This window comes from Schistocerca americana, chromosome 5 (assembly GCF_021461395.2).
Source record: "Schistocerca americana isolate TAMUIC-IGC-003095 chromosome 5, iqSchAmer2.1, whole genome shotgun sequence".
Taxonomy (NCBI): Eukaryota; Metazoa; Arthropoda; class Insecta; order Orthoptera; family Acrididae; genus Schistocerca; species Schistocerca americana.
The window spans coordinates 366,180,861-366,195,407 of NC_060123.1; the positions used below are offsets into that span (position 1 = coordinate 366,180,861).

Below are 14,547 nucleotides of genomic sequence, written 5' to 3' on the forward strand. Positions count from 1 at the left end.
AGGCAAAGTTATCAAGTCTGTATTGACTAGTGATTTAGTAACTGTTTGTCTGTATTTTCAAAAAGGAGGTTGCAGCCAAATGTCCTAAGTCAGAAGTCTCAATGTTTTCCCTAAACAACAAGCTGGCCAACAAAAAGCTAACAGTCTACTTTGAAAGAATGTTATTCAGACATAACTAAACTCGGTATGTCTAGAGATCATGCATGATAGAACACTACTCAGTTACAAACAGCATCTATTAACAACAGCTTCTGTAATCAAAATTCAATATAATATTTTCCAGAAACTGTGTTGGGACATCATGGGGATCTTCTGTATCTACATTTTGTACTCCAACTGTGGGACTGGTTTACTCTGTTGCAAAATATTGCTTCCCAAGGTGGATGGACAGTACTCGCACAAGACTTGTCAACATACAGCTCAACCCTATCATGTAATTCAAGTGGTACAATCAGACCTACATCTACTTGTGGGTTACCCATACTTAGCCACATACCACCTCCTTCTCTGTGGCTGGAAGCTGCACTTGTACAGGAGTACAAAAAAACTACAGAAAAATCCTCACCTCCCTGTTCACACGAATATTCCAACTATTAGCAAAAGCAGACTTCGCTCTTTGACACCCACCTGTGGAAACCGCAAGGGTGTTATTTGACACCAGCTTCAGTATTAATGACTAATTGAGATTCACATGGCAGATTATGCTATTATGGAACAACTAAAGATGCCATGCATATCACCCAAGCCACATGGCTTTGCAGGGCCACACAAGATCTAGCCAGTTCTTAATCGAATAAGATCCAACATTGGAAGGTGTACTGACTCTGTACAAGTCGAAAAAATAACTTCTCCAAGTTGCAACTGTGGCACTGAAAAGCAAAGTGTTTGCCATGTAAATTCTAGCATGTCCTGCAAGGGCTTTCCCTGGTGATTCAACTGACTTCCTAGTGGTGACAGAGGAATCAACAGACTGTGTATATGATTGGATACTAGTTTGTAAGTTAGCCATTTGTAATATGAGGGTTGGAACTTTAATAGTGGCAACTATTTATTTACAGCTCGTACAAAATAGATATGTTCCAAAGTAGTCACAAGCATTGTGTATAACTTGTTTGTCATAGTTTGTGTTCCAAAAATGAACAGCATAGAAACAGATGTGATGACACTTTCTGCAGGACCTGACCATTTTGCAGGACAATGCTCAAGCACGTACAGTGCAAGCTGTTGCTGATTTGTTTGACTGATGGGGCTGGTAAGTGCTATTCCACTACTGCACTCCCCTGACTTAAGCCTTCGTAAGTTCAACTCGATTTCTAAACTGAAGGAAACACTTCACGGCATTCACTTCAGAACTGCTATAAATTTGTCGGGCTGCTCAAACTGTCAACACAACTGGCACTGCTAAGAGTATCCCACTTCCACATCGCTGGCAACGGGTTGAACACAATGCTGGTGACTACTTTGACAGTCAGTAAAACTATGAAACACGTATCTATTTTGTACGAGCTGTAAAAAAAATTTTTTTTTCTTTGTGAGGTAGCCATACACTAAATAAATACATTACTTTTAATGACTCAGTGCCCCTACTGATTGGGCGACAAAATACATTTTTATGAGTATACCCATTAAAATATTTCCATGTTGCTGTATGAAACATGAAAGTTTACAGTATAATTGTATCATAGGGAAATTCCGTTGAGGAAATTAATAAATTATGAGGCAGAATTAATTGCTTTGTCTTCCTTCCTTAATCCTCACTACTGGCAGGTACTTCTCATTGTGAGGTGTGAATGAACTGCCCTTCCTTTTTAACTGTCCCCAACTTACCTATCTCTCCTACCCGATGAAGGAAGTGTAAGCTCCAAAATCTAGGTATTGTGTCACTTTCGCTTTTGTGTGTATCTATCAACAGAACTGTACATATTGCTTCCTGAAGGTAAGTATTGGCCAGCAATTTATTAATTTACAATATAATTCATGCATGGTGAGTCTCAAGGGACAGACAAGATGTCATTTCTTATGAAAAAAAACTGTCTTGTAAGAGGAATTTTACACAAATTTAAAAATACATGAGGCTAGTGAACTTAATCTGTATTTGGGATGCAGATTTTCTGTGAAGAATACCTATATTAATATTCTTTATGGAAAAGTCAAATTTCGAGGTGAAACATCTGCCAGCACTCATTTTACATTTACAGAATAAGTCGAAGAGAGACTCACAGGAACCAATGCTTAAGAATAATGCTGGTACCCCAAACCTATATTTTCTCAGTTTTAAAATGGAGTTGTGTCCTCTTTCTTCTGCTAGTGCAGAAATGATGTACAGGCAGGTAATAAATTAATTGGTGAGGCTTTTTGAGAAAAGAACTGACAAGTACTCAAAAGTATATGTTCAACTATTCCCAAGACTTCAACAATGCTTTCTCATACAGACACGTAGAACACCCCTTTCATAAAGAAACTATATACTGGAAAGATGAGTCACGCAAACTATTAGTTGTTGGTGAGGTAGAGACACTTTTCATCAGCATCTAAAAAGTAAGAAAATATTGAGATAATGTGGTACTTGTATTTAAAAAAATAATATTGTTATAGAAGAGTAGCAACACAGATAGGGAATGATTGTCGGTGTAAAATAACTAACAATGGAAAATCCAGGATGGAATGTAACAATATTACTCACCAAACAGTGGAGATGCTGAGTCACATATGCTGTTGCTGTTTGATGCAGCTCTCCATGCTACTTTATCCTGTGCAAGCTTCTTCATCTCCAAGTAACTACTGCAACCTACATCGTTCTGAGTCTGCTTAGTGTATTCATCTCTTGGTCTCCCTCTAAGATTTTTACCCATGCCTCAGAACATGTCCTAAGAACCAATTCTTTCACCTAGTCAAGTTGTGCCACAAATTCCTCTTCTCCCAAATTATGTTAAGTACCTCCTCATTAGTTACATGATCTACCCATCTATTCTCTTCTTGTCCAAACTATTTATCGTCCATGTTTCACTTCCATACATGCTACACTCCATACAAATACTTTCAGAAACGACTTCCTGACACTTAAATCTATACTTGATGTTAACAAATTTCTCTTCTTCAGAAACGCTTTCCTTGCCATTGCCAGTCTACATTTTATATCATCTCTACTTCAACCATCATCAGTAATTTTGCTCCCCAAATAACAAAACTCATCTACTACTTTAAGTGTGTCATTTCCTAATCTAATTCCCTCAGCATCATCTGATTTAATCTGACTTTATTCCATTACCCTCATTTTGCTTTTGTTGATGTTCATCTTATATCCTCCTTTCAAGACACTGTCCATTCCGTTCAACTGCTCTTCCAGGTCCCTTGCTGTCTCTGACAGAATTACAATGTCATCGGCAAACCTGAAAGTTTTTATTTCTTCTCCATTGATTTTAATTCCTGCTCTAAATTTTTCTTTTGTTTCCTGTATTGCTTGCTAATGTACAGATCGAATAACATCGGGGATAGGCTACAACCCTGTCTCACTACTCCCTTCCCAACCATTGCTTCCCTTTTGTGCCCCTAGACACATAACTGCCATCTGGTTTCTATACAAATAGCCTTTCATCCCTGTATTTGACCCCGGCCACCATCAGAATTTGAAAGCGAGTATTTCAGTCAACATTGCCAAAAACTTTCTCTTAAGTGTACAAATGCTACAAATGTAGGTTTGCCTTTCCCTGATCTATCTTCTAAGATTAGTTATAGGGTCAGTATTGGCTCACGCATTCCAACATTTCTATGGAATCCATACTGATCTTCGCCAAGGTCAGCTTCTACCAGTCCTTCCATTTGTCTGTAAAGAATTAGTGTTAGTATTTTGCAGCCATGACTTGTTAAACTAATAGTTTGGTAATTTTTCGCACCTGTCAACACCTGCTTTCTTTGGGATTGGAATAATTATATTCTTCTTGAAGGCTGAGGGTATTTCACCTGTCTCATACATCTTGGTCACCAGATGGTAGAGTTTTTTTTTGTCATGGCTGGCTCTCCCAAGGCTATCAGTAGTTCTAATGGAATGATGTCTACTCCCGGGGCCTTGTTTCGACTTTGGTCTTTCAGTGCTCTGTTAAATTCTTCACGCAGTATCATACCTCCCATTTCATCTTCACTAAGTCCTCTTCCATTTCCATAATATTGTCCTTAAGTATATTGCCCATGTATAGGCCCTCTATATACTCCTTCCACCTTTCTGCTTTCCCTTCTTTGCTTAGAACTGGTTTTCCATCTGAGCTCTTGATATTCATACAAGATGTTCTCTTTCCTCCAAATGTCTCTTTTCCTTTAGCCATCCCTGCTTAGCAATTTTGCACTTCCTGTCGATCTCAGTTTTGAGACGTTTGTATTCCTTTTTGCCTGCTTCATTTACTGCATTTTCTCATGTCATCAATTAAATTCAGTATCTCTTCTGTTACCCAAGTATTTCTACCAGCCCTCATCTTTTTATGTATGTGATCTTCTGCCGCCTTGACTAATTCATCTCTCAAAGCTACCCATTCTCCTTCTATTGTATTTATTTCCCCAATTCTTGTCAATTGTTCCCTAACGCTCTCTCTGAAACTCCCTGCAACCTCTGGTTCTTTCAGTTTATCCAGGTCCCAGGTGCCTACGTGTAACTCGGCATCTCCGCTATATGGTGAGTAGCAGCTTTCCTTCTCATAATATTGTCAGTGTAAAATTTGTACTTTGTGACTCCTTTGTCAATTGGTAGACCTATATCAAAATATTCCATAAACAACTTTGAAAATAAAAAAATAATTAATTCTATACTTGAAATTCAACACAATCAACATTGTTTGAAAACCATTAGTGCTGTATGTAAAGTAACTCATCAAGTATTTATAACAATGGAAGGGTTAACGTGCGTTTACACTTTCGTTTCCATTCATTCAACAATAACCTTTCCTCTGTACAGAACAATGAAAGAATGGGTAATTCAAATGTAATTTTCCCCAAAATTCCTTTGCCCTTGCTTGTGATAGGATTATATTAGTACTTGTTCCATAGATCATGAATACGACACTTTGTAATGATATGGAACGTGTCAGGTTAATAAAAGGTGTCTATACAAGATACTACATTACACAAAATATTACATGACACTCAATATTTTTAATTTTTTTTGTGGGAGTTGGGGAAATTACCCTCTTACTATATCCAAAAATTCATCTAATGAGTAGAAGGAGATGCCATTAAGAAATTCTTTTAATTTCGTTTTAAATGCTATATGGCTATCTGTCAGACTTCTGATGCTATTAGGTAAGTGACCAAAGACTTTCGTGGCACCATAATTTACCCCCTTCTGAGCCAAAGTTAAATTTAACCTTGAGTAGTGAAGATCATCCTTTCTCCTAGTGTTGTAGCCATGTATAGCCATGTACACTGCCAGTACTTTTGAATTCGTTCAGATTGTTAATAACAAATTTCATAAGTGAATGTATATATTGTGAGGATATAGTGAAGATTTCTAGCTCTTTAAATAAGTGTCTGAAGGATGACCTTGGATGAGCTCCAGCAATTATTCTGATTACACGCTTTTGTGCAATGAACACTCTTTTGCTCAATGATGAGTTGCCCCAGAATATGATGCCATACGAAAGCAGAGAATGAAAATAGGCGTGGTAAGCTAACTTACTCAGATGTATATCGCCAAAATTTGCAATGACCCTAATAGCATAAGTAGCTGAACTCAAAAGTTTCAGCAGATCCTCAATGTGTTTTTTCCAGTTCAACCCCTCATCAATGCATACACCTAGAAATTTTGAATATTCTACCTTAGAGTCTATATTTATTAATGGTGTCATTCCATTTGATGTGTGTAACTGTATATACTGTGTTTTGTCAAAGTTTAATGAGAGCCCATTTGCAGAGACCCACTTAATGATTTTCTAAAAAACGTCGTTTACAATTTCATCAGATATTTCTTGTCTGTTGGGTGTGATAGCTATACTTGCATCATCGGCAAAAAGTACCAGCTTTGCATCTTCGTGAATATAGAATGGCAAGTCATTAATATATATTAAGAACAGCAGAGGACCCAAGACTGAACCTTGCGGTACCCCATTCTTGATTGTTCCCCAGTTTGAGAAATCACCAGTTGTTTGCATATTATGTGAACTGTTAATTTCAACTTTCTGCACTCTTCCAGTTGATTTAAACCATTTGAGCACTGTCCCATTCGTACCACAGTACTTGAGCTTATCTAGAAGTATTCCATGATTTACACTATCAAAAGCCTTTGATAGATAACAAAAAATCCCAACGGGTGACTTCCGGTTACTCAGAGCATTTAATATTTCATTAGTGAAATTATATATAGCATTTTCTGTTGAAAAAGCCTTCTGGAAACCAAACTGACATTTTGTTAAAACTTTATTTTTACAAAGGTGTGAAGCTACTCTACAATACATTACTTTTTCAAGAATTTTGGATAAGGCAGTCAGAAGAGAGATTGGGCGGTAGTTGTTGATGTCAGACGTATCCCCTTTTTTTATGCAGTGGTTTAACAATGGCACACTTCAGGCTATCTGGGAAAATACCCTGCTTCAGAGAGCTATTACATATGTGGCTAAGAATCCCACATATTTCTTGGGAACAAGCTTTTATTATCCTGCTGGAAATGCCATCAACTCCATGTGAGCTTTTATTCTTGAGAGAGTTTATTATCTTCCTAATTTCAGGAGAAGAGGTGGGTGGAATTTCAATTGTATCAAATGGTGTGGGTAAGGCCTCTTCCATTAACTACCTTGCTTCTTCTAATGACATTTAGATCCTATTTTCTCTACAACATTTAAAAAAGATTATTCAAAATGTTTTCGACTTCTGGCTTGTTGTTTATCAAGTTTCCATCCGCTTTGATGGTGATGCCGTCATGCTTTGATGGTGATGCCGTCATCCTGTACTCTTGGTTGCCCTGTCTCCCTTGTAATAATATTCCAAATTGTTTTGATTTTGTTATCAGAGGTATTAATCTCAGACATGTGCATATGCTTCTGGACTTTTTAATAACATTTCTTAATGTAGCACCGTAGTTTTTATAATATTTGGCTGTTTCTGGGTCATTACTCTTTCTTGCTGTTAGATACAGTTCCCTTTTGTGGTTACAAGATATTTTTATTCCTTTAGTAAGCCAAGGTTTTTTGCATGGTTTCTTATAATTAAATTTAACTACTTTCTTGGGGAAACAGTTTTCAAATTCTCTTACAAGTGTATCGTGAAATAAGTTATATTTTAAATTAGCATCGGGTTCCTTGTACACCGCATCCCAGTCTAACTGCTGAAGATTTTCTCTGAAATTTCTAATTGTTGAGTCATTAAACGAATGCAGAACTTTGGAGGGTAGTTTTGAATTACTGAATGGAGCTATGTCATACTGTAACTAGCTGAGCATCATGATCAGAAAGCCCATTCTCAACAGGACAAGAATTTATGTTTTTAAACGTATCTTGGTCTATAAAAGTGTTATCTATCAATGTGCTGCTGTCCTTTACTACCCGAGTAGGAAAATTAGTGACAGATGACAAATTGAAAGAACCCAGCAAGACTTCCAGGTCATTCTTCCTATTACACTCTTTCAGTGAATCAACATTGAAGTCCCCATAAATAACAATTTGCTTTCCCCTATCTGACAGATAGCACAACAAGGCATCCAAGTTTTCCAGGAATAAATGAAAGTTCCCTGAAGGGGACCTATATACTGTTACAATTATAAAAGAGCCCTCCTTCAGTTTAAGTTGACAGGCACAAGCTTCTATATGTTGCTCTAGACAAAAGTTTTTTTGTATCTAAGCTTTCTACACAGTGATAACTTTTGACATATATGGCAACTCCTTCTCCCACCTTATTCTCTCTACTCATATGTGCAGCTAGTTTATGACCATTGATATTTACCTTTTCCATATCAGACAATGTGATGCTCAGACAGGCATAGTATATCTATTACATTATGAGATTCAATGTCATCTAAACAAACCAGCTTATCTACTTTATACTTCAATCCCGGAATATTTTGATGAAAACTGGTAACATTATTTTTTGTACTTTACTTTTGTGAGAATCTACTTTTTTTCTTTAATCCACCAATATTTTGGTTAAATATGGTAACATTATTATTTACTTTCCTGTTGTGAGATTTTTGTCAGTTTTGGACCTCTTTAGCACCTGCCTGCCTGAACTTCTCATTGGACCCTGGTATTCGTCTAAAAAAGTGGCACATCCATGAGTATTAGTGTCCCCCCTTATGCATTTATCCACTTCGTTAGAGATCATTTGATGTGTGGCTAAACACTCATTTGTTTTGTTTACAGACATTTACTTCAGCAACCAAACCACCTACTACAGTACATCAGCATGAAGATTCAATATTTTTTATAAACAAACAAGTGATAAGGCTCCCATAGAATGGCAGCAATGAACAGTGGTTGAAGTTAGTGGCCATTAGATATAACTGACTGGGATTTTTAAAAGTTAGGAAATTTTTCATAGTTTTTTGTGTGTGTTTCATTTTCCGTTGTAAAAGTTTTTTAGTGCGCTCCACTTTTAAGACATTGTGATTTTTTTCCTGCCTAACTTTCCTATTTTAAAATGTTTATGGCATTACTTTATTACCTCTAGTCTGGCTTGGGGAGGGGGAAAATCAGGATCCCATGAATTGTGAAATGAAATGTTTTTGAGGAGGGGAGGAAGAAATAGGAGTAGAGCAATGGAGCTATTGCTGTGAAGTACACAAGGTCAGTATAATTTAAAACTTTTATTCTCCTGTATGTACACAGTCATATTTACTTTTGGTACATGTAAATTTGAAAAAGCCAATTGGCGTTCAACATCAGACTGCTTCCTCAACTACAGCAGCCACTTTAAACTGTTTCATTAAATGTTTGGAGTCTATTGGTCTTTTTAATTTCAACCAAAGGCAGTAGACATAACAGGTAAGGTGCCGAATAAGAAGACATATTGTTGGCTACAGGAATTAAATTGCAGTGTTCATAGGTGACTTGGTGGGGAAAAAATTTCTTGTAGATGTTCATAGAACAATTTTTTGACAGCAAAATATGTTGCTTATATTACGTTCACTTATCACATATGTGGCTGATACCTGAGCCTATCAGTACATTGAATTTACAATAGGAAATAACTTTTACTTTAGATAAGTGCATAATAGCCAATTGTTCCGGCAAACAAAAAATATAGTGTCTTTAAACTAATTTTTACCCTTGCTTCCACATGTTATTTTTGTCTTTTAATAATCAGACCCTGTGCGGAACCTTTCACTTATGCCTATTTGTAAAACTATCATCAGTTCTTTACTGCACTGTGCAGTAACATAAGTCAAACAGAAATAAATGATAACATTGACTGCTGCACCTGTAAACAGCCTCGTTCTGATCTAACTTAAGTGAGATGATCTGCAAATCACTTATCAGTGTTGTTTCTCTTATGTGGAAAAAAAATGAGTTATCACAGCTTATCAATTTAAAACTACTAAGATTATTTCTATAATATCAAATGCAGAAAATCAGAAGAGCAATTCATATTATAGAAATATCTGTACAAGTTTTGTGTCAGTTTTAGTAACATGGATGTACGAAGTATGTATTTTATTGTGGTGTAAAACTGGATATTTATTCAAAGCACTTTTACTTGAATTTCACTAAACAGTATTGGTTAGAAAGACTGTAGAGTGGTGTAGGCACTATGTACTCATAAATATTGTGTGTGTGACATATTTTCACTTCTGAAGAAGTGTGAATCAGCTTTACAACAGTATGGGTACATCAAGTACTCTTTGATATCTTAACAATACATGAACTGATGTTACTTAATGTGTTTGAGTTACAAAGAAATTGTGTTCTGAATCCATATCTCTGTGGCCACCCCTCTGATTTAAAAAAAAATTGTAAAAAAAGTGTCAATTTGTTTCTGCTGTTTTTACAGTTGTGCCTGGTTTGGCAAATATCCTTGCCTGTAAATTGTATTAGTTTCTGTACAGATTGTATATAATGTATTATTGTATAAAACAGTAGGTTGCCCAAGCACTCAGAAAGATTTTCGTTTATATAGTAAGAATTGAAACTGACATTCCTGGTGCTGTAGTAGTAAATTTCTTACAAAAGATATGGTAATCTACATGCAGTGAAGTATTTGTGTCACATTATTGGTGATACGTGGTGAATATTGTTTCTCAGTGATCAGTGCTTTGTTAGTGCTGGTTATTATAAGTATTATTGTTAGCCTTGAATTTCAGTTTTTACCGTGGAAGGAACCCTACAATAGTAATCATTTTTGTTATTATTAGGAGTTGTGTGAAAGAAATTGTCAGTAATCATTTTATACAGCTTGAATCCAAAGTTTTTCTTACATGTCATTTATTTTAAAATATATGGCCAGAGGTAAAATTTTCACTTTTCAGCCGTAATGATAATGAAGAATGTGCCTTCTGAAATCTCTGAGAGGTTTTATAATTATAAATGTTTCCTTCCTTGTAGCTTCCTATTGAGAGTGAAGGTAATAGTTACCATATGAATGTGTATTTATGAATCATGAATGTATCTGGTTTGATTGTATGCCTTTCTCAGGGAAGCATTATGGCGTTTGGGCAGTATTACTAAGAGCTACAAATCTTAGTGCCTAAAAGCCTGTGGACACTAGTCTTCCTCCAGCATTCAGTGTACTGTTGGAAAGATGCTATTAAAATACTATGAAATTAAAATTACTTGTTATTTTTTATGCAGCACTGTTTACAGAATAACCCAGTTCAAACTAAGAGCATACATCCTCAACCAAATGAGGGCCAATTACAAGAAAAATGAATAGCATGTGAAAATAAAAGGACTGTTGCTTGGTAGAACAGATGTAATGGCCTAGAATCTGAGTGACATTACACTTGCATTAAAAAAGGGGAAGTGATTTCCCATTAACTAAAGTCAAAGGTGACAGCAAGTAGTATTTTACTTCTAATAATAGTTACATATTCTAAAGGCAACCTTGTCAAAGCAACCACTCTACTGTCATTTGCTGTTTGTTTTAGTTTCACATAATTGTCACATTTTCTTTTTTATGCCTTCCAAACCCTAGGCCAACCTCTTCCCTTTTTTTCTCACCCCCTCCCCCTACTTTCCCTTCAAGAATATTAATGATAAAGTAGTTGTGTCGGGTGACATGTCAAAGAAATTTGATTTTTGTTTTCCATTTCCTTTAATAATCTCTCTTCATGCACTTCCCTCGAGACATCCAGCTCATTCTTGTCATTTTGTACCGAATTCACATTTCAGCAGCTTCAAGTCAGTTCCTTTTCATTTGATCCACAGTCCAACTTTCCCTTCTGTAGAGCACTCTATGCCATACAAATGATTTTGCCAACTATTTTCTGACATCTATATTCATATGTTTGCAGGTTATAATGTTTTCCTTAGTGATAAATGCCTAATTTACTAATGCTATCCTTCACTTACATTAAGCCTTTATTGCCCCCTGTGATTTTAGTAGTTACATTACAAAATTGTTTCACCTCCTCAGTTCTGACATCAGTTTTTATATTGGTTTTAATTTATCCCATTACTTTTGTTTTCTGTTTGTTCACTCAGTTTAAGAGCATTTGATAGGACTTGCAACAATCACAGTGTCATCGGCAAATCTAATATGCTGTATCCTTTCATCATTTGCCTTTATGACCTTTCCCTTCTCCTTCACGATCTGAATAGCTTGTTAAATAAATGTGGAGGTAGGGAGAATTCATTTCTAATCTTGGCCACTTCCTCTATGTTATTGATGTTTATTTTTGTTCTTTGGTTCTAATGCACTTGATTAATCATTCTTCTGTCCATCCTGTTAAGTCCTATTTTCTTCATAACTCTCAAGAGTAGCTCCCAGTTTGTATTGTCAAAAGCTTTTTCTAAGCCAATGAAAGGACATCAAGTTCTGTTCACAACAAAGCCAAAATTGCTTCCCTTGTTCCTCTGTCCCCTCTAAATCCAAATTGGTCTGCTCCAGTATACTTATCTACTTGTTCTTTTATCCTGTTTCTAACTATGTTAATGAGTATTCTGGGGTCACAGTTAAAAAATCTAAGTAACTCTGGAAATCTGTCTGTCTGTCTGTCTGTCTGTCTGTCTGTCTATGTCTTGAACTGAAAGGTGGTAATATAGGGAAAAATTCCGCGTGGGAAAAATATATATAAAAAACAAAGATGCTGTGACTTACCAAACGGGAAAGCGCTGGTAGATACACACACAAAAATTTCAAGCTTTCGCAACCCAAGGTTGCTTCATCAGGAAAGAGGGAAAAAAGGACAGGTATACACTCTCGCACGCGCGCGCGCACACACACACAATTTGCATTCCAATTTCTGTAATGGAGAATAATAGTGACTATAGAAGATCCTAGTTACTGACTGATTACTCAATAATCTCTTACTCAACACACACTTCCTTTGGCTGACCTATAAGTGAAAAGTTTTCAGGGACTCTCAAGGTTTCTTACACAAAGCATTTGTAGAACCACATAGTTTTATTGGCCATATGCCATTTAAATAACTATTGTGAAATGAGACACAGCTGGGGCAATATTAAAAATGTTATATTTAAACCTAATTTGAGGTTTAGATTGTAGTATCAAGTGACAACAGGGATATGATTGATACCATAGTTTATACAATCTTTACGTATAAAAATACAGTGATTATTTACAGAACAGCTGTATGAATAGTAACGAAGATAAGTTACCACTATTTTGATGGAGTTCACTTCAGAAGCAAGTGTTGACCCGAACTGTCAGGGAAAGAAATTAACCTGAAAATAAAATATGTGAACACAGATTTTAATATTGCTGTCAGTGCCATTTTCATAGAAAACACAGTTTAATATTAAATTTTCGTAGAAAACACAGTTTAATATTAAAATAACATCCAGAAAAGTTAGTTAAATTGAGCCATTATCTATGAGTAACTGTCCTTCAAATATCTGTAATTAATACACAGCACCTCCAAATTCTGTACATGTGTCTACGAAAAAAGAAGTACATTAATTTTAGAATTTCACGATTTATTAAAAATAAGCAGCTCCACCCTTGAATCAGTACGCAGATGGAAGCAAGATCGATTCTCATAGAATTGTAGTACATTCTTTTTGAAGTCCATGTACAATGATAGTCATGATTTTAGAATTTTGAGCTTTTTTCAGACAGGAAAATTATCAAAAGAAGTGCAATACATAGTCAGGGCCCAATTTCTGAACAATCAACAAGGAAAAGTATCACCAAAATATGGGTGCGGTGGCATTGTAGCATGGCAGTGTTGACTTTTTACAGTAGTATCATTAACATTTTTATGTTATTGTTTCTCTTGATGAAACATTGGTAAAAACAAGCCATTCCATGAATAAAAGGTATGTGATAAAGGCACTGTGCCTGCATTCAAAAATTTATGAAAATTTTGTGTTCCTAAAATAAAGAATACCACTGTGAAATGAAACACAATTGCTTTTACGACCTCCTGTACTTCCAATGTATGTAACTTAGTAATATTCAGTGATTCATGACCAACCAATTCTAATTGCCTGCAGAAAGTAAAACAATGGGTACATTTAAACATCAATCAGAAATTATCCACCCAAGCTCTACAGCGCATGCACAGCATTGAGCACAAGGAGATTCATACTTCCAGAACAGTTCTCTAGTGTCACTTAACAACACACAAATTATTTTCACATCATACTGGATTATTTCATTCCAAGTACCTTTGTTTAGTTTGAGACTGAAGTTACTTTTTAGTGCTGCACCATACAAATGTGCAAGAAGTGCATTTTTTCAACCTATAATAGTTGTATGATATGCACAGGGGAAGGAACCATTGTACTAGCAAGCCTAAATTATGTGTAGCTACCTGTCTAAATCAAACAATGGAAGCGCCAAGTAAGAATGTCAACAATATAGGAAAAGACAGATTGTTACTTACCAAAGACTGTGTCCGAAAGCTTTCTGTAAGTGTCTTTCAATTGTGCCTGTCTGCAACTTAAAGTGTCTTCTACACAGTAGGTAGCAATCTGTCTTTTCCTACATTGTTTAACTGTCTGACTGCATCAAATAGAACCTTACATTCTGTCTTGTTTAATTCCTGATATTTCTATACTATTGCCACTACTGCTCATTTCTTTGCATTAGGTGTCATATACAATGCACCAAAGGAGGATGTATAACAATGAAACATGACATGCAACTGATCCATAATATTGACACTCAAACAAAACTACACATGGACTAGCTACAAAGGAAGAACATTTACTGTGCTGTTTAACATTTTTATAACAATAAATTTGGTAAGGGCGTGGATTCTCTTGCTAAAACTCAATATATTTGACCAGCAGGCACTTCATTAATACATTGAAAATATTTAGATACACCATCCAACGAGATGCCATATAGTCTCAGAAACATACAGCTGTAATTCAAACTTCAGTTTGGTTAGATCAACAACTCTTGTTTTATGTATGAACAGTGAACATAACTGACCAACACACATCAAAAGGA

At 35.8% G+C, this 14,547-nt stretch overlaps 2 protein-coding genes across 2 annotated transcripts in view; one reads left to right on the plus strand and one right to left on the minus strand.

Moving 5' to 3' along the window:
- The window catches only part of LOC124615578 (bifunctional arginine demethylase and lysyl-hydroxylase JMJD6), a 136,869-nt gene extending 126,140 nt beyond the window's left edge, over window positions 1-10,729 (plus strand). Inside the window, exon 9 of the mRNA XM_047143563.1 lies at window positions 8,334-10,729. The gene's annotated coding sequence lies outside the window, so the exon portion shown is untranslated. The remainder of the gene's footprint in view (window positions 1-8,333) is intronic.
- Window positions 10,730-12,654: 1,925 nt separating this feature from the next.
- LOC124615517 (U3 small nucleolar ribonucleoprotein protein MPP10) overlaps window positions 12,655-14,547 on the minus strand; it is an 84,535-nt gene continuing 82,642 nt past the window's right edge. Inside the window, exon 11 of the mRNA XM_047143478.1 lies at window positions 12,655-12,812. The gene's annotated coding sequence lies outside the window, so the exon portion shown is untranslated. The remainder of the gene's footprint in view (window positions 12,813-14,547) is intronic.